At 38.0% G+C, this 20,531-nt stretch overlaps 1 protein-coding gene across 12 annotated transcripts in view; it reads left to right on the top strand.

The window, feature by feature from the left end:
• Window positions 1-20,531, top strand: part of MAP3K13 (mitogen-activated protein kinase kinase kinase 13) — a 169,093-nt gene that overhangs the window by 7,006 nt on the left and 141,556 nt on the right. For 4 of the 12 annotated variants that reach the window (XM_053221118.1, XM_053221119.1, XM_053221116.1 and 1 more), the window contains one exon: window positions 19,626-20,321. The exons of 3 other annotated variants lie outside the window; for them this stretch is intronic. The gene's annotated coding sequence lies outside the window, so the exon portion shown is untranslated. Of the gene's footprint in view, window positions 1-5,631; window positions 6,199-18,856; window positions 18,990-19,019; window positions 20,322-20,531 lie in introns of those variants that run through there. 5 more of the 12 variants (XM_053221117.1, XM_053221115.1, XM_053221122.1 and 2 more) reach the window with 5 other exon arrangements.

Here is a 20,531-nt window from a genome sequence, read left to right as displayed (position 1 = left end):
AGAAGTTTGATTTCTGCAATTTGAAGTGAAGAATATTAATTAGATAAGCCAGTGAGCATATTTAGCCATTCTGTATACTATATCTCTTAAAATCTTTGTTTCCTTTTCTTTTTCTTTATTTCACTTGGGTTTTCTCTTTCTATTCTTTCAGCATGGTATTAATTATTGGCCAAAGAGTTAAAGCTTTTCAGAACCCTTAAAAAAATTGATTAGGCTTGCTAGTAGAATTTGTGTGTGTGTGTGTGTGTGTGTGTGTGTGTGTGTGTGTGTGTGTGTGTGTGTTTTAAGCATCAAGTACACATTTTTGAAGACCGTGGGGCCCTCCATCATTATGCATTCAAGATTTGAGTTTGAATAACTTCATCAAGACTTAGATCCTCTTCAAAAGCCTCAAGTTTCATCTGCATTAAAGCTCTCCATTGAATCTTCTTACAAAAGTAAAAGCTTACAGGGACTAAAATCCACCAAAGCATTCCATTTTATATCCTTTCCTCTGATTTCTCTTCAATTTCCTTTCAATTGCCTTGGGTCTTTCATATTGCTTATGTTCCTTCAGATTGGAGCCAAGGAACAGTGCCTTCCAAAAGAATATATGTCCAGTGGCCATAGTTTTCATCAGTAGAGAAGCATAAACTGGGCATGATAAGTTTAGAATCAGGTCTTTTGTTGTAGCCTATAAAAACCTGAATCAACAAAAAACGGTGAGAGTGAAGTGGTAAAAATATTTGAGGTCAGATTATATTGTCAGTGGCTTAGAGAGAAGAGCCCTTGACCTAAAAGTTAATGATGCTTATTCTCTGCCTCTTACTAGATATTTTGTAACTGGGAAAGTCACATACCCTCTCAACCTTAATTTCATCTGTAAAGTAAATCTGATAATATCTTCCCTGCCTACCTTCCAGGGTTGTTGTGAGGGTCAAATGAAATAATGTATATAAAAAGGACTTTTATATAAATGTGCAGTATAGACATAGAGTCCTGTTACAAGTCATTCCCTCAGGTCTTGGGCCTGGGAAGGTAGATGATTTAAGCACATTGAAAGTGGACACCACATCCAGGCTACATACATGGGAACAAGGCTATGTTAATTTTTGTTTTCACTGAGTACTCAGAGTACTCTTGCAGGCTAATTCTAAGAAGGAGGAAAACTGTAAATTTCCCTAAAATTGTAAGTTAGCATTTATATTGCTCTAGAGCAGTTACGTGTTGTAATACATTCGTAGCTCACAACATTTGCCTACTAAGTTGTGACCAGCATTTTTTTTAAGTGAAGGAACATAGAGCAAAAAATTTCACCCTGCATCCCACACAGTAAGAGTACAGTAATATGTATGTATGAATGTGTGTGTGTTTGTATTTGTGTACTTCGTCATAAATAAAATGTATTTTTTTCCTATGAGTTGCAGTTGCTAATCCAGGTGTCTTATTTTCGCATTAATGCTTTTCTACCCATTTGGATTCTCAGGACACCGTTTCTTTTTTACTTCATACTACTGCTACTTGTGACAAAGGAATTGACAATTAATATCAATCTGATTTTTAGCCTAATTAATGAGATTTTTTTCATTTCAGAGCACAAAGAAAGCCTCTAGGCCTTCTGGGTATTTTATTTAATATTCTAATACCATCAACTCTGACACATCAACTCTTAAATGTTAAAAACATTTAAGGTTGGTTCAACCTCATACTAGTAGAAAGATTGTATCAAATGTATTTTCTTTTGAAAATCTTTTGCTTTTATCAAAACAAAAAACTCCCATTTAGGTTAAAATTGTTTGAGGACTCCAGGGAGACAGGCTATAGAGAATATAGTTAGCACGACTAGGAGTTTGATGGTCTCTAAAAGAGAAAATGTCAAGTTGTCTTTCTTTGAGTGACTAAATTTATCTTTAATGACTTAACTAAGTCACCAGTATTATTCAACTTTTCCTAAAAACAGATAATCTACTTTTTTGGTGACAGCATTGGTAGGAATAAGGTGACTTTTAAAGAACTAATTCTTTAGTGCTATAGTGTACTGAAAATTTATATTTGGTGCCTTGGGATTATTTACTTAAGCTTTGATGGAATGCTGTAGAAAACATTGATGTTCCCTGCTTTGTAAGCATGTATAATGTAAATGTGCTTAAATCATGTACATAATTTGTATTATATAAATCTATATAATACTAGCAACATGAATATTTATCAGAAGATTTAAGATGTAGAATCCAGCTGCTTCATTTTGCTGAACAGTCATAGCCAAATTTCATACATCGGTGGAAACAGAACAAATTGCATAACTTGTGCAATTTGTGTATAACAATTGGCAGCAATGGCATATAGGCTTATTAGCATATATGATCAGCTTTTTCTTATTCCTCCTCTGCAGAAGGAATCACATCGGTATCTATATTCTCTCTGTGAAGGAGATAGGATCTATCTACACAAAAAGTCAAGAAAAGTAGGCAACCTCAGCCATTCTTGACTTTCTTCCTCAACTCTCAGGAATTTAATCCATCATCATATTCTGTCTTTTCTCCCTCCTAAGTATCTTTCAAACTCTCCACGTCTTTCTAGTCCCACATCCACTACACTAATTTACACCTCCATTATCTTTGCCCTCACTTCTTTAATAGCTGATTGGCCTGCTGTACACACTCCTTACTCCTCTAATCTCATTGCTTTTAGAGTCATCTTAAAAAAAATTTTTTTTAACGTTTATTCATTTTTGAGAGAGAGGGACAGAGCACAAGCAGGGGAGGGGCAGAGAGAGAGGGAGTCACAGAATCCGAAGCAGGCTCCAGGCTCTGAGCTGTCAGCACAGAGTCGGACGCGGGGCTTGAACTCACGAACTGAGAGATCATGACCTGAGCCGAAGTCGGAGGCTCAACCGACTGAGCCACCCAGGTGCCCCTAGAGTCATCTTCTAAAAATACAACTCTAATTTCTTTTGAGTCATCTTCAAAAAACACAACTCTAGGGGTGCCTGGGTGGCTCAGTCGGTTAAGCATCTGACTTTGACTCACATCATAATCTCAAGATTTGTGGGTTCAAGCCCTGTGTTGGGCTCTGTGCCTAGGAAAATCCTAGTAAATAGTGTGGATTCAGTAAATATTTGCAGACTAATGCTTCCCACAACTACCACTCTTTTCATTTAGATATTTCAGAGACTGTATTTTCTTCTAATTTATGTAATTTCTTCTCTTCAGAACCTTCCAGTTGCTTCTCATCTCATTCCATTTATAAGCCAGAGTCTTTATGATGGTCTCCAGGGCCTTACCTGAGCTGCCTTTGCTCTCCCCTTATCTCTCAATCATCTGATGGTCTCCTGGCTGACCCTCAGAAACACAAATCTCTGTTCTGCCTTGGGAACTTGGTACTTGATATTCCCTGTGCCTGAGATGCTCTTGCCTTAGATATCTATGTGGGTTTAATCTCTCATCTTCAGTTCCTTCACGTCATGGTTTGTCCCCTCAATAAGTCCCTCTCTGACCATCTTATTTAAAATTGTAACCTCATCACCACCCCATGACATTTCTCTTCCCCTTCCCTGCTTTATTTTTCTCCATGGTACTTATCTCTGACTGACACACTATTCAGCATTGTTTCTCCCCAGCACCCAGAACAAGAGGCAGGTTGTAAATTTGGCTTATTAAAGAATTTAACTTGATCAGAAATGATCATTGGACTGGAATAATGAACTTTGTTCTGTGGCACAGGTCACAGACATTGGGGTCATACATAGAAAACCAGAAAACCTACTTGATTTAACAATCGGAAGTCATGAAATTACTCTTCTTTTAAAAATGTATTATTTATTTATTTTGAGAGAGAGAGAGAACACACACATGAGTCCAGGAGGGGCAGAGAGAGGGAGAGAGAATCCCAAGTAGGCTCCATGCTGTCAGTGAAGAGCCAAACTCGGGGCTTGACTATGAGATCTTGGCCTGAGCCAAAATCAGGAGCCAGATGCTTACCTGACTGAGCCACCCAGGCGCTCCCATGAAATTACTCTCCTAGAAAGAACTTGCTATCTGTATTAGGAAATTCTCCATTGGTATAAAACATGAACAGTCTATCCATAATAAAGCCTCTGCTACATCTGAGGGATGACAGTCATGGCCACCATGCTTATATTGTGTGCAGGACATTTCCAAGGTTGATTCAAACTTAGTAATGGAATAATTTTGAAAGTCCACTGTCAAAGAAACCTACCAGGACATTAATTATTCTAGTTTCTCTGACTCTAATCACGAGATAGTATGAGATTCCAGTGGTTATGGCCTTCCTCTTGAGGTAGAGAATTGGCAACTTAGAAATTGATTTTTCATGGGCGCCTGGGTGGCTCAGTCGGTTAAAAGTCCGACTTTCAGCTCAGGTCATGATCTCGCAGTTTGTGGGTTGGAGCCCTGTGTAGGGCTCTGCCCTGACAATGCAGAGCCTGCTTGGAATTCTGTCTCCTCCTCTCCCTGCCCCTCCCCCACTCACACTCATTCTCTCTCAAAATAAATAAATTTAAAAAAAAAAAAAGAGTTTTCATTCTGCAGTATATACATGTATCAAATGATTGCCCTACACTTTAACCGATGCAAGGTTATATATGTTAATTATATCAATAAAACTGGAAAAAAAGAAATAGACTTTTATATAATTAACAATTGAATCGAGGTGAAGGATTGGGAGTAAAGCAGATGAATTAGACTTCAAGAAATCTTTCACCGATATAGTAACCAAAATGAAAGTTACCTGGTGTGTATGTGCGTGCATGTGTGTGTGTATTTGTGTGTATGTGAAGTTAAATGGGACATCATAGAGTACATGCCTTTGTGTTCATGCGATGTATACTTTCCCAATTCTGTTTTGTCTTTTTGCCATTTAAAACTGAGTCTGAGAATTGTGGAGATCACTGTAGGTCAGAGATAAACAGGGGATGTGTGTGAGTGTAGACTGCAAGCCTTTCAGTTAACTGCAGTACTTTGTTAAACAAGGTTGGTATTTTGAAGCAAAAGATGAGAATATTTAGCTAGGTGGGGTTCCACTGGCAAAATGTGCTCTTCTTTGATTTTTTCTTCTTTTTTACCTTTCTCCTTTCTATCTTTGACCTGGACATAAACGGTACTTTTTGAAATAAAATCTTCTGTTCTGCCCTGCTTTTCAGGATTGAAAGAGGAGAACTGAACCAACATTAGACTTAGAGAAATAATGAAAATGTGTATTTTTGAAAACTCATTTATGCTCCATGCTTCTCAAAAAAAAAAAAAAAGAATATGAGGAGACATGTTGGTATATAGTTGATAGTTGCTCATAGTACTCTCTGACTTTTTTATTTCTGCAGTATCAGTTGTAGTATCTCCTCTTCCACTGTGAATTTTTGTCTGAATTTTCTCTTTTTTTATTTTTCTTCATGAAGCTAAGACTTGTCAATTTTGTTGATCTTTTTAAAAATCAGCCTTTCATTTTGTTGATTTTTAAATTTTTTCCAAATTTTGTTTATTACTGCACCAATTTTTATTATTTCCTTCCTGCTAATTGGGTTTAGTTTGTTCTTTTTCTAGTTCTTCAAGTTAGGTTATTGATTTGAGATCTTTTTTCTTCTTTATTTTTTTAACTTTTAATCTTTCTTCCTTCCTTTCTTCCTTTCTTTCTTTTTTCTTCTTAAATGTAGGCATTTACTGCTATAAGCTCCATTCTTAATACTGCTTTTGTTGCCCCCTATAAATTTTGGTATGTTGTGTTTCTGTTTTCATTTGTCTCAAAGTGTTTTCTAATTTCTTATGTGATTTTTTTTCTTTGACCATGGTTAAGAGTGTGTTGTTTAATTTCCACATATTTGGGGATTTTCCCATTCGTTTTCTTCTGCTCTAGAATTTCTGTTTCTGTCTTTGTTGGTGTTCTCATTTTGTTCATGCATCATTTTCCTAATTTCTTTTATTTGACCATGCTCTCTTTTAGCACAGTGAGCATCTTTAAGATGATTGTTTTGCATTTTTTGTCAGGTGATTCACGCACTTCCATCCCTTCAGGATCAGTTTCTGAAGATTTATTTTGTTCCCCTGACTTTGGGCCACATTTCTGTTTCTTCAGGGAATTTTGCTGGGATTTGTGCATTTGAAAAAACAGCTACCTCTCTCAGTTCTATGGACTAGCTTCATACACGGGGAGACTTTCATCAGTCAGCCAACTAAAGATTCTGGAGACTTCTCAAACTTGGCATGGGTATGCATCTTCTCTGGGCTTGTTTGCGTGCCTTCCCAGTTAGAAAGGTTCTCCAGTTGCTTTTTCAGGAGTTGGTAATCTTTTGCTCGCTCTGATGTTCGTCTGTGGTATTGTAGGCTTTCTGGTGCAAGAGCTCAACTCTTTGTACTCCCATTTCCAGTGACCCCAAGGCATCCATCCAAGTATGCCTCAGCATTCCAAGTCAGATGAGACAAACCAGTCTCTCAGGCAGTCTTTCGAATATTTGGAATGTTCTGTTCTTCTCATTCCGATGGAGTTGCTGTGGATTGGGTGTTTACTTCTGATCACACAGAAGTGTACCACCTTGGGGGAAGGGCTACAACAGGTGAAATGAAATGGCTTTCTTACCCATTCAATGTGGCTGTTCTTGGGTTTGAGTTTTTCCGGGGTACTACAACTTCTTAACTGGTTTTTGGAGGCCACATACAGGCCTTTTAGACCATATATTGTTAAGTTAGTGTCTCATTGGGGGAGCTAGATCTGGGGCTTCCTATTTAGCCATCTTACTGACCCTGTCAGCACAGAGCCCGATCCAGGGCTTGAACTCACACAAGATCATGACCTGAGCCAAAGTCAGATGCTTAACCGACTGAGTCACCCAGGTGCCCCACCAATAATTTTCTTGTGTGAAGCAAAAATCTTAAGCCACTGGGGAAGGGACAGGAAACTTTGTTTTTCAGGGTCCAGGCAAAGATTCGTTGCTTCTGAGGGTAAGGTAGAAGCAAAAGCTTTCTGCGCTGGGAGGTACAGGAAACTCTCCACCATTAGCTGCTGCTACTACTTGTGGTTAGTATGGGGTCTGGCGTGCTGGAGGGGTTTTTGCAGTGTTCCCTTATAGATACAAGGCAGAGTTTCACTGCCACGGGCGGTTGGGGGTGTCTATACCTGAGGCATAGACGTATAGGGCCTGCCTAAGACTGAGGCCAGACCAAGAGAACGAATACACTTAACACTGAGTAACAACAGCAGTCTATCTCTTCAGAAGGGGCAAGGATGCAGAGAAAGAACCCCTTCTGTGGCACAGACATGCAGTGACCACTGAAAGCTGAGTGTGGAGCAGGAACACTGAATAAAACCTGAGTATCCTGGGGTCCACACTAAGCACAAAGTAGCTGTTGCCCACTGCTGGAGGAAGAGGCACAGAAAGTAACTATAGCAACAATAAAACCAGCTCACCTACTGACTAGATTATGTCTCTTTGGAATTTCAGTTTACCTGGTTGCAGGACAGAAGAATAGGCATGCACGTTTTTCCAAGAGTTACTATTCTTTTCCCTAGTTTGTATGGTTATTCTGTAGTCAGTGTGTGGCATTCAATCAAAAATTTAAAAATATATGAAAAAAAAACCCATCCATTTTTAAGATACAAAGCAACGGACAGACCCAGCACCAGAGATGATTCATGTTGGAACTATCAGACAGGAACTTTAATTGTGACTAGTATGTTAAAGAATCTAGTGGAAAAGGTAGGACATATGCATGAACAGATGAAGAATTTTAGCAGAGGTATATAAACTATAAAAAAGGGGAAAGAAGATTCAGACACATTTTTTAAAAATGTGGTGGCCCTTCATATTTGCTGAAATGATATATTAAAATGTTCATTGCATCACTGTTTTATTTTTTAAATGCTTATTTATTTCTGGGAGAGAGCACGTGCATGTGTGCAAGCAGGGGAGGGGCAGAGGGAGGCTGGAGACAGAGAATCCCCAGCAGGCTCCGTGCTGTCAGTGCAGAGCCCAACATGGGGCTCAAACCCCTTTACCATGAGATCATGAGATCATGAGATCATGACCTGAGCTGAAGTCGGACGCTTAATAGACTGTGCCACCCAGATGCCCTTATTGCATCACTATTTTAAAAGAGAAAGAAAAAAAGAAATAGCCCAAACATCTATCAAGAGGAAAATGGATGAATAAACTTTGCTGGGCTATTCATTCAATGGCATAAATTCACCAATGCATTATAGAGCTTCTTACCTCAACAGGGATCAATCTCAAAAAGAAATGTTAAGTAAAATAAGTTTCAAAAGCACCTTATACATTTTCATAAAGATGAAAAATAGTACTTTGGGGGGGTTGATAAACACTAGATTCAGAATAGTGATTAAAGTATTATAGAGGAGAATATGAACTTGGAAGGGTACAGAAGGTATTTGAAAGTTTTTATATTTTGGAAACTATCTGACACAATCATGAAAAACATGAGATAGTGGTGGGAAAAGGGTGAATTATTGTCAAGTTACCTGTGGAGTAGAATAGGAAAGCTCTTTAGACTCTTAGGAGCTCTAGACACTGGCTCCTTTCTCTACACAGGCTCTGGATTCTAACCACGGAGGAACTACCTTGCTGAGTTTGTTAATCACTGTATAACAGTGAGTGCTGCTATGGTAATGCCCTGATTTGGGGCATGGGCCCTGGGTGAGGGGTAGGATATACTGGCATAAAATAACGTTTCTCAAATGGTGCGGTAGAGTACAGCAATTCCTAAGAGATCAAGACATAACCTACTACAGTTTACTTCCCCTCAGCATCAGTGCATCTCTGTCACTGAATTACTACCTGGCATTGTAATTATTAAATTTCTCCCTGTAGGGGTGCCTGGGTGGCTCAGTCACTTGAGCCTCCAACTCTAGCTCAGGTCATGATCTCACGGTTCATGGGTTTGAGCCCCGCATCAGGCTCGCTGCTATCAATGCAAAGCCTGTTTTGGATCCTCTGTCCCCCTTTCTCTCTGTCCTTCCCCCTACTCACACTGTCTCTCGCAAAAATTAATAAACATTTAAAAAAATAGTAAAAAACTACATTTCTCCTTGTCCAACTAGACGGTTAGCTCTTCAAGCACTCATTCTCAAGCACATAGTAGATGCTTAATAAATATTTGTGGAAATGAGTGCCCCTTTCCAAGAGATGCAATAAAATTAGTAAAAGATAGGCAGTTACACCTCAGTACATTAAATATGTGGCCAAATGGGATCTTTTGCATAACCGATGGTTATCTTACCCTTTAGAACAATGGTTCTCAAACTTTAATATGCATCAGAATCACTCCAGAGGAGTAATTTAACAAAAATTAGGTGCGTGTGTGTGTGAACAAAAACATATTGGTAGGCCTTACCCTAGAGTTTCTGATTTAGTAGGGCTGGATGGGACCTGATAGATAATTTGCATTTCTAACAAGTTCCCATGTAATGGTGATGCTGCTGGTCCAGAGACAATAAGTTGAGAATCACTGCATTAGAAAAATCCTGGGAAAAAAACATGGAGATACATAATGAAAATAACAAAATCACATACCCTTTTCCTCCATGTATCATTCCTTTGGGAATACTTCCTAAAGAGATTAAAAAAAAAAAACAACAACAAAGGAAAAGGAAAAGACAAGCAAATTATTTAAAACACAAATTTTGCTACTCTGCCCTGTTGCAAATGGGGTATTAACCACCTCTGCTTCCAGATCCTAATCTGTAAAGTGGGGATAACAGTATGTTTTTAAACTGGAAGTATCTCCCGGGGTTGTTGTAAAGATTCAATTGATTAGGTAAAGTGTTCAGAACAATGTCTGGCTTAATATACATTAGCTATTACTGTTTTTGGTTAAGAAATTTCAAGACTAACCATAGAAGAAAAAAGAGGTCTGAGCAGAAGACATCAATATGGGAGTCATTAGGACAAAGGAGGTCAAGAAGAGAAAGCCCTGAACAACAACAACAACAACAACAAAGGGCTCTGAATATACTTTCCATAATTTGTGAAAATGAAACTATATCCTAGAAGCCAAAACACTTCTTTTTACATTTAAGAGTTTACTGTTTGGTAGGTAACATCATATAAAAATCTTTGCATTGAGTGGCTTATATTTTTTATTTTCCAAAATGAAAATAACCTTATTGGAATCTTTTTGGTTATAAATATATGTGTGCCAAAATATATTAAAAATCATAAAAGGTGTTCTTAAAATCCCCTCCCTTGCCTGAGATGCCGTTGTTTTTACTAATATGCTTTAAGACATCTGTCCATATTGCATTGCGTCTTTTCTTTTATTTTTATTTTGAGAAAGAAAGAGAGCATGAGTGGAGAGGAGCAGAGGGAGAGGGAGAAAGAGAGAATCTTAAGCAGGCTCCATGCCCAGTGCAGAGCCTAACCTCACAACTGTGAGACCATGACCTGAGCTGAAATTAGAGTCAGATACTTAGCCGACTGAGCCACCCAGGTGTCCCTATACTGCACCACTTTTTTTTTTTTTTAAGTTTTATTTATTTTTGAGACAGGGAGAGACAGAGCATGAACAGGGGAGGATCAGAGAGAGGGAGATACAGAATCTGAAACAGGCTCCAGGCTCTGAGCTGTCAGCACAGAGCCTGACGCAGGGCTTGAACTCACGGACCGAGAGGTCATGACCTGAGCTGAAGTTGGCCGCTTAACCGACTGAGCCACCCAGGCGCCCCTGCACCACTTTTAAAGAAAGCATTTTGGAATGTAAAGGTTAGGAAATAATTATGAATTGTTTATGTTACATAACTAATATTTCTAAACTAATAGCAAAAGTTTTTTTTTTTCCTTTTTGCTAACTAGATGGGAATAGGGACGTGGAGATGGAAGGGGGAATGCTTGAGAGAAAGCAATTTGATTAAGTTTTCTTTCTTCCCTGCCTCTCGCCATCACATTTTTATTCCAACTTCCTCTGAAAAATTAGGGCTACAGTTAGACATTGAATTACTATCCCATTCATTGTTCTTCCTAACTAGACGTAGGTAGCGACAGGAAACATTGTGAGCTTGGGCAAGAGGAACAATTCAATGGCTTCTAATTCTAGCCTGTAACTATTGTGATGTCATACTAATGGATTAAATTCTTTAAGAAACCTGTAATACTGAGAAGATTCCAGGCATTATTATAAAATGGTAGAGAAATAGTCTAGGGACAATGTTCAAATGCAGTGATTCCTCTCCTGAACTTGCCCTGATAGTCTTTCCCCATTCACTCTACCCTTCATCTTGACTTCTGAGACACTGACAAGTTCTATAGAAACTCAGATTGTGAAATGTTTCATTTTTATCTATCCTGAACCAATTTTTGAGAGCAGGATAGATGACTGGGCTAAAATCCTAGGCAACATTTAATGTACTTTCATCTTCTGAAAATGAGGGAGAGAAGAGCCAAGGGTGAAACTAAGAGGTGTGGGGAAAATTTTTGTTGGGGAAGTCTTTTGTTTCTGTTCTAAATCATCCCCACTGTTACTTATGACCCTATTGATTATTGGTGGTTTCGAGTTAGTTTCATAATTGCCACACACTGGAAAAGGCAGGGTGTCCAAAGCCTTGCACAATAAATCTGAGATAACTCCCTCTCAGTGAAAGTAAGTATTTTAAGAAATTCCAAAATAAAGCAAAATAAAAATGCCTTATATTATCTAGATTTTAAGATAGTTATTCTACTTGTGTAACTAATGTTTACTAGTTAACAGGAATTAATTCTTGGCTCAGATTCTCATTTCAGCCTGAAATGTTCAGTGTTTGACATGCTTAAAAACTGGTCTGTCTTTGATAACTTGAAGCTGTATCAAGGGCAATTTTCTTGAACAGGGTAATATGTGAAGGTTTTCTATGTGTAACTGGCTCTATAAATATATAACGCCAAACACGTTTAAGTGATCTTTTCTTAAATAGCATAAGGAGAAAAAGAAGCCTTTCATTTTGTGTAAAGTTTATTGATTCATCTGTTATATAACGTCCAGGTTGAAGGTGCAGAGACAGATACCACTTGGCATACCATTTGAATGTATCATGTGAAAGTAGTTTCTATTTGAAATTTCCAAACAGATACTCCAGAACTGACGGGGAATTCCAGCAAGGTCATTCACCCATTAAAACTTTAAAGGAAAAAAAAAAAGAGAGAAAAAAAGTGGCTTTGTGTAAACATTAACCTATCTGCTGCTAGTTGTTTTTTTTTTTTTTTAAGGGAGAGTTCAAACTGGATTTCTTTTATATTTCAAATAAAAAATAATAAATTTAATTAATTTGGAGGTTAAGTGTATCTATTGGAGGTTAAGTGCTTATATCTCTTTTATATTGGCAAAATATCCACTGCTTAGAAAAATGGCTTTTCACTGTCTAGTCCTTAAAATAAAAGGAGACAGAGGACAGACAGAATTCTTAAAATGTTTTCATTGTGCTTTCCTTGGGAGTCATATCAGTTGAAACAGACCCAGTTCTTGCTCTTGAAGCTTTATAAACCTGCCCTTAAATGACATTGACAAACAGACAGGCATTTGACTAAGCAAACATTTGCTGGATATACATGATGAATTAAAGTATTGTCATTCTGTAAATGTCTTTTGTGTGGTCTAAATACACAATGAAATGTTGACTGTTTAGAAAATAGCAAGAGGAGTTATTCATCCACAGGCTGGCAGTTTATTCGGTCCTGATTCTTTAAATCCATATTTTAGTTAATGTTAAAATTTGTGTATATGGTGCCTCATAAAATGATAGCATATTAAATTTTGTTTTAATTTTAATTACTGTCTAGCTTTCAAATCTCTTATTGTTGCACTCATGTGTGAGTCTGTAGGGCCTTTGTGAAAGATTCAGGGCCTGACCTGCAGTGTTCTGTAGAATATCATGCTTTCTGTTCCCTACCATTCCATGTACTTCATACTATTACAGGGACAGCACATGCTTTCACTGTCTGCTTTTGGACAAAGTAGGGCTCTTATAAAAGATGCTTATTAAATATTGAGTAGATACACAATGTTTATAAAATATCTGTAGGGTTTATCGAGTAACTATGTAGAAAACATATTACATTTCCCTATAGCCCAGTTTTAAAAAAGCTCTGTTACCTTTACCTCCAGTATACTGTATATACTCCTCTCTTCTCCCAAACTTCTCTTGCTCCCTCAGAGGTAACTAAAGTTCTGAATTTTTTTTTTGTTAGTTTTCTTTTTTCAGTGGTTTTTATCACACACTGTGTATCCCCAAATGGTATATTGATTAGTTTAACATGTTTTGGAACTTCATAAAAATGGAATCCTATCATGCGTATTTTTCTGGGAATTTTTTTTTTTACTCAGAATTATATTTTTATATTTATCTGTGTCAATGCACATAGCTATTGCTCATTAGTTTTCACTGCTGTATAATATTGCATTGTACAAGTACTCCAGAATTTATTAGCAGATGAATTGATCGATAGACATTTGAGATGCACCAGTTTTTAGATACTACAAACATTGTTCCTATATATACATATATTCCTGTATACGTATCTGCTACACATGTGCAAGAACTTCTCTGTCAATGTTTCTCAACCTTTTCCATGTCATGGCACACATAGGAAATGATAGGTAGTGTTTGTTTCACATGCTGCCTTAAAAGAACAAAGCCGTGTCTCTGGCCTGGGAGCTTCTGCTTGGCTGGAGAGCTGAGGAGAGCCATATCTGGGCACACCTGTAACCTATTTGTTGCCTACCTGGGCACCATGGCACAGCAGTTGAGAAGCTCTGCTCAGGGGTGTGCCTGAGAGTTGAATTGCTGGTTGTAGAAACATGCTTCAATTCTTTCAGGAAATACCAAATTGCATGGTGGTATTAATAATTCCACTTACCTGACATTCAAAGTGCATGTATTCAATTCACATTCATGAATATATATTTAAGACGAAAAGGGAATCATTGAGAATTCTACCAATCTCGTGATTATGAAGGTCAAGTGGGAAAAGAAAATAATGTATTGTTTATTCCCTAGAGTATCAATTCAGATTTGCTTTCTCGAAATATGATAATGTCAAAATTCCTTTAAAATGAGACCGCAGAGGGTTATAGGCCATGTTAAGAAGTGATAGTTATAGGCCAGGTGTTAAGAAGTGGTAACGCGCCCCCATAGTTATTAGTTGTTTTTAATCGTGAGAGCCAACAGCCTGGGCTGAATGAAATACTTGTGAGAGCTGTCATTCTGTATTCTAGGTTTAGCGTTGCATTAGCTTTTTTTTTTTTTCTTAGCCTTGAAATGTAAGAGAGTGTATATAAGATGGAATATGAGAGGTGTTTGCTATATAACTTTTAGTTTAAAAACCCAAACACTTAGAAAAGAAGCTGGTTCATTTTAACCATTCTTAAAGTTGATTTTCTTTTAAACAGTAAAAATCTCTTAAGTATCAGAATTGCACTAGGATAAGAAATGATGATAATTTCTCCATTCACATGACATCAGAGTAGACCATTGATTTTACAAAAATCACTAACCCTAGATAGTTTTTCCATGACATTTTCTTTTTTTTAATGTTCATTTTTGAGAGAGAGAGAGAGAGAGAGAGAGGGGGAGAAAGGCAGAGAGAGAGGGAGACACAGAATCTGAAGTAGGCTCCAGGCTCTGAGCTGTCAGCACAGAGCTTGACACAGGGCTTGAACTCACGAACCATGAGATCACGACCTGAACCCAAATCGAGTTAAATGTTTGACTGAGCCACCCATAAAGTTATTTTTTAAGTTTTAGGTATCCTGAATTTCAGTAGAAAGGATACATTTCAGTATAGCTGGCCATTACATCAGTGCTTCTCAGATCTCTGCCCAAGAACCCCTTTAAAGAAGCAGAGAATGAATTTGTAGCCCTAGAATTTGGAAGGGGACCTCCTATAAGACATTCTATGCTTGAAATTTCAGGATTTGTCTTCAGAACTCATGCATAGTTTGCATTCCTCTGTTTCAATATATTTTCCTCCAAACAAAATTGATGTTGCATACAGATCTATTTTGTGGTTTCAAGTATCTCAGTTTGAGAAGCATGATAATAGATGGGATCTCATTTCCCAAAGGCCTTTAAATTAGAAGTGCTTTCTTGTAAGAAAATTTTGACTTCTGTAATTTGGGTTCCATTTAGGCTTTACTGAAGGTGAAAAAGTTCTCTTGAGTGACCTCCTTTGCCATCAGCGATTTCTCTTGTTAACTGTCTTATGGACTTTTGTCTACCCTCATTTTTTGAACAGTGCATTTGATGGAACCCTTCTTCTTTGATCTTTCTTTTATCTTGGTTTCCAGGAAATTGCCATGTCCTACTTATTTTCTATCCCCTTTGACCATTCCTTTCCTGTCTCCTTTGCTACTCCTCTCTCCCCCTAATTGTGTTTCTGTCCCATGGCTCAGTTTTCACTTCTTTTTCCTCAGTCTCTGTCATCTTTCTCAGCTACCCCAGTTCTGTGCCCTCACCAGGACTGTCACCCTGTAATGTCCAAATGCCTTTTGGACAATTGAGCTTGGACATTTTAGGGTCACTTCTTACTTGGCATTTATAAACTTATTCATATCCCCAGTGCCTTGCATAGAGCCTGGCATGAGGGTACCAGCAAATACTTATGAATGGATGAATGAATGAATGAATGAATGAACTTCATTCCCTTTTAAATAAGCTTCCTCCTCTCAGTTCCATCTTTTGTCACTGGCATCACTGATCTCATCTCTGCTTTCTACTATTGCAGGTATTTTGTTGATTTTTTTTCTTTTGAAATGAATCTCATCTCCACATTAGCTCGTTTCATTGTATTTTCATAACTTTTACCCTAATGCACCTCATGCCAAGATTACTCCCAGTTTCCCATCTGGCCTCTTTGATTCTAATCCCTCTTCTCTCCAAGCCATTGCCCCAGCAACTGCCCTAATAGCTGTTTAATAGTTATTTATTGGTTTATGAAATTTTTTATTTTTGAGATAATTTTAGGTTTATAAAAAGTTGCAAAAATGGTACCTTCACTCAGTTTCTCCTGATGTTAACACCTCTCATAAATTTGGCTTGTTTGGCTTTGGCTTAATTTCAAAATTAAGAAATTAACATTGGTACATGACAACTAAAATCCAGACTATAAGTTTTCACCAGACTTTTTCCTACTGTACTTTTTCTTTTCTTATTTTAGAGAAAGAGGGAGACAGTAAGGGAGAGGGCAAAGGGAGAGGGAAAGAGAGAAAGAGAGAGAGAGAGAGAGAGAGAGAGTGAGAATCTTAAGCAGGCTCCATGCTCAGCACAGAGCCCAATGCAGGGCTCGATCCCACGACCCTGGGATCTTGATCTGAGCCAAAATCAATAGTTGGACTGCTCAACTGACTGAGCCACCCAGGCACCCCACTACTATACTTTTTTCTATTCCAGAATACAACATTGCTATTTAGCACACCTATCAATTTTTAAATAGGTTATATCAACTTTGGTGAGAATTCAAAACAGACAAAAGGATATAGAAGTTTCCTTCATACCTCTGAACTATAACTATCCTGTCTCTTCCTTAAAGACGACCCATTGTTTCTGGTTTCTTGGATATTCTTCCTAAGAGATTCTCTGAGTACATAACTCATATACATATACACACATACTCTTTCATACATACACAAATAGTTGCATTCTAAATATGCTGGTCTATATCTTTTTTAAAATTTGTTATAGTTTCATTATTTTAATCAATAACACAAAGTTGCTTTTTTTTTTTTAATTCTAGTGTCTTATTGGATATCTGTACTGTAATTTGATTTGCCAGTTCCCTACTGATTGACCCCTTTTACCTTTGCAAACAATTCTCTCTGTAGTGAATATCCACGAACATACATCATTTTACATGTGTATGTTTTTAGTTACTACTAGGTAAAAGGGAATGCGCATTCATAATTTAATTGCCAATTTGCATTTTAGAGTTTCCACCATTTTATCCTCTATTATTTCCCTATAGCCTCACCAAAATTGTGTCTTATGAGACTTTGAATTTTGCCAATTTGATAGGTTAAAATATAGCTTAAAATTATGTCATTGTACCTTCAGTTTATATTTCTCTTATTAAAAATGAGGTGGAGTGTCTTTACATATATTTAAGAGCCATTTACATTTTCTTCTGTGAACTCTTCATATACTTTCCCATTTTTCAATTAGGCTATTAAAGCACTAGTGTTATTATTTCATTTTCTTGCTTTAAAATCCTTTAATTCTTGGGGCATCTGGGTGGCTCAGTCGGTTGAGCACCTGGCTTTTGATTTCAGCTCAGGTCATGATCTTGAGGTCCGTGGAATTGAGCACCCCCTCCCCACTGATGCTGTCAGCATGCAGCCCGCTTAGGATTCTCTCTTTCCCTCTCTCTGCCCCTCTCCTACTTGGGCACACATGCTCATGCTCTCTCTCTCTCTCAAAAATAAACTTTAAAAAATAATCTTTTACTTCTTTCTATTTTCTCCTGTGTTAAGTTGAAGTCCTAGTCCCCCTTTTAAGACTACATCATATGTTTCAACCCCAGTTCACACTACTTTCCAATAACCACTATCGCTCTGACCAGTTGGGTTTTTATACTCTCCCAAGGGTGCCCTGTGCTCATTCCTTCCACCATGCCTTCTTTCATAGTGTTTCCCCTATCCCCCTTTCCACTCACATATCCTCTTTTGAGACAGAATTAGTTGTCACTTCCTTCAATTGGATAAACTTTCTTTTAATTTCATGTAGACTTCTAGAAAGAATAATTAACTGATAGTTTGTAAACTTTTTTTTTAAAGTTTGTTTGCTTATTTATTTATTTAATTATTGAGAAAGAAAGAGAAAGACAGTGCCAGTTGGGGAGGGGCAGAGAGGGAGGGAGAGAGAGAAACCCAAGCAGGCACTGCTTTGTCAGCATAGAGTCCAAGGCAGGGCTCAATCTCTCAAACCATGAGATCATGATCTGAACCAAGATCAAGAGTCAGACACTTAACTGACTGAACCATCCAGGCACCCTGATAGTTTTATTTATTTATTAAGCCATTTTATTCTCTTGATATGTGTGAGAAATTAAAAAAAAAAAGTAAGCTGTATGAGAGTAGGTGGTTTGTAGCTGATCAAACTTGTGTACCCAAAGATGTTTCCTTTTTTATGTTTATGTATATATTGTGTGAGAGTGAGCGTGCATTGGGGAAAGACAGAGAGAGAGGGAGAGAGAGAATCCCAAGCAGGCTCCATGCTGTTAGCTCAGAGCCTGATGTGGGGCTTGATCTCACCAACCATGAGATCATAACCTGAGCTAAAGTCAAGGGTAGGATGCTTAACCAACTGAGCATCCAGGCGCCTCCCAAAGAGTTTTGTTTCATGATCAGTGTCAAACTGAAGATCTCTAATAACAAAAATCTGTCCTCCATTTCAGAACTCTGTTTTTGATCTTGATTGGTCAATGTTTATTTACTAATAACTTGATGGATACATGAGAATTAAGTAAATGCAGTTAGGCTTAAAAAGGTACTTCCTATGACAGTACAGAGGCATGATTAAACATAATCGTTGGGAAGGATGGGCTAAACAAATAAGGTGAAATTTCAATTGAATTGAACATAAAGCTCTGCATTTCATCTCCAAAATTAGTTGAAAGAAAGAATGAGGGTAGAGTCAGGCACCTGGTGTGATATAGTTTGTATGACAAAAAGTTAGGAGTCCACCAAGTGTAGCATCAGAATAAGGAACTTAATAGTTCTACAATTAGCTTTTTCTTTATCAGACTTCATTTGGAGTATACTATTCAGTTTTGGTATTATATTTTCAAAGGAAATTAATTTTGAAATTAAAGTACCTGTATTATGTTTCTATTGCGGTCGTGATGAATTATCACAAACTTAGCGGACTAAAGCAATGCATATTTATTATCTTACAGTTCTGTAGGTGAGAAATCCAACACAAAGGGGTGCCTGGGTGGCTTCGTTAGCCCCCTGACTCTTGATTTTGGCTCAGGTCATGATCTCACCATTCATGGGATCTAGCCCCGAGATGGGCTCTGCACTGGAAAGGTGGAGTCTGCTTGGGATTCTCTCTCTCTCTCTCTCTCTCTCTGCCCCTCCCCCACTTGCACACATGTTCTCTCTCTCTCAAAATAAATAAACATTAGGAAAAAAAAAATCCAACACGGATCTCAGTAGGCTAAAACTGTGGTATCATCAGGGCTGCATCCCTTTCTGGAGGATCTAGAAGAGAATCTGTTTTCCTGCCTTTTCTAGCTTCTAGTGGTTCCCTTCCTTCCCCTTCAAAGCCAGCAGAAGCAAGTCCAGTCCTCACTGACCACAGCTGAGAAAGGCTCACTGCTTTTAAAGGATTTGTGTGGTCAGGTTGGCCCCATCTGGATGATCTCCTCATCTAAAAGTCCTTAACCTTAACCACATTGCCAAAGTCCCTTGTGCCATGTAAAGTAACATATTCACAGCTTCTGGTGATAAGAGAATGGACATCTTTGTGGGGGACCATTATTCTGCCTACCACAGTTCTAACTGCAGAAGATCACCAGGATAGAGAAGGGGCTAATTGGATAGAGAAGCAGACTAAGAAGAATTGAAGATGATCCCCAAATATGTTGCCTAGGAGAGAATGAGATAATGTTTATAAAGTGATTAGTGCAGTAAGTACATAATAAATGGTTTCTGCTTCAACAGCTAATGCTACAAATTACAGAAATACAGTAGCTCAGAAGAGAAAGAAGCTTGGGGATGTGGAAGAAGATGAAGCAGCATAACATTTTATCTTGCCAAGAACAGAATTCGGGATCCACTTTTACTCTTAGGTAAGCAGGTGGTTTCAATGTCAGAAAGAACTAAGTTTAACAAGAACTCTGCATTATTCCCCTAACTAGTGAAAGAGAGGGAATGAAGGTGGGGGAGAAGCAACTTTCTGGCCTCTTTTTTGCCATGATTGCACAATGTATAGATTCTAAGGACAAGAGAAAACTTTTATTAAAAGAAAACACGGTTTTTGAAGCTCAGAAGAACGACTATATTAGTTTTTCCCCAGGAACATATGGGAAAGAAATGTCCTCAGAAACCAAAGCCCAACTATCAGAGATTATGAGATTTTTCAGGCTCACCTTATGATCTTCCTTGCGTTTGTCTCTTTAAACACGTTGAACTCGACCTTAAAGAAGCTGCTGCTAAATAGTGGTCAAGCAGTAGTTAAATTAACAAACCCTCCCACCTCGCTCCACTGGGTGGTAGCTTCCAAGGCCACAGTAAACGTGTATCAGTGTGAACCTGATCCAGAAACAGCCAGGAAGGGAACAAAGTTTAGTCTGTGAGGAAATAGGTGGCTGCCGGTAGTTTCATGCTGTCTGTCCAGATTTCACTTTGCTGTGTGGTGTAAGTAATTTTTTTTTAAATACATTCCGATGTAGAAAGATTGTGGGAATAATTTCCATCTTAGATTAAAATAAGGTCTTGCCTGGTGTAAATCTTGTGTAACTGCACTTAGTTAAAAGAAAGCTTCAGCATTTTAAAAAATGAAGAGGAACGCCATGAAATTTTTCAGCAGGTGTTCTGCTAAAACGGGTCCTGCTTGCATAAGATGGC

This window comes from Acinonyx jubatus, chromosome C2, assembly GCF_027475565.1.
Source record: "Acinonyx jubatus isolate Ajub_Pintada_27869175 chromosome C2, VMU_Ajub_asm_v1.0, whole genome shotgun sequence".
NCBI classification, from domain to species: domain Eukaryota; kingdom Metazoa; phylum Chordata; class Mammalia; order Carnivora; family Felidae; genus Acinonyx; species Acinonyx jubatus.
This window is presented reverse-complemented; position numbering and strand designations above follow the sequence as displayed.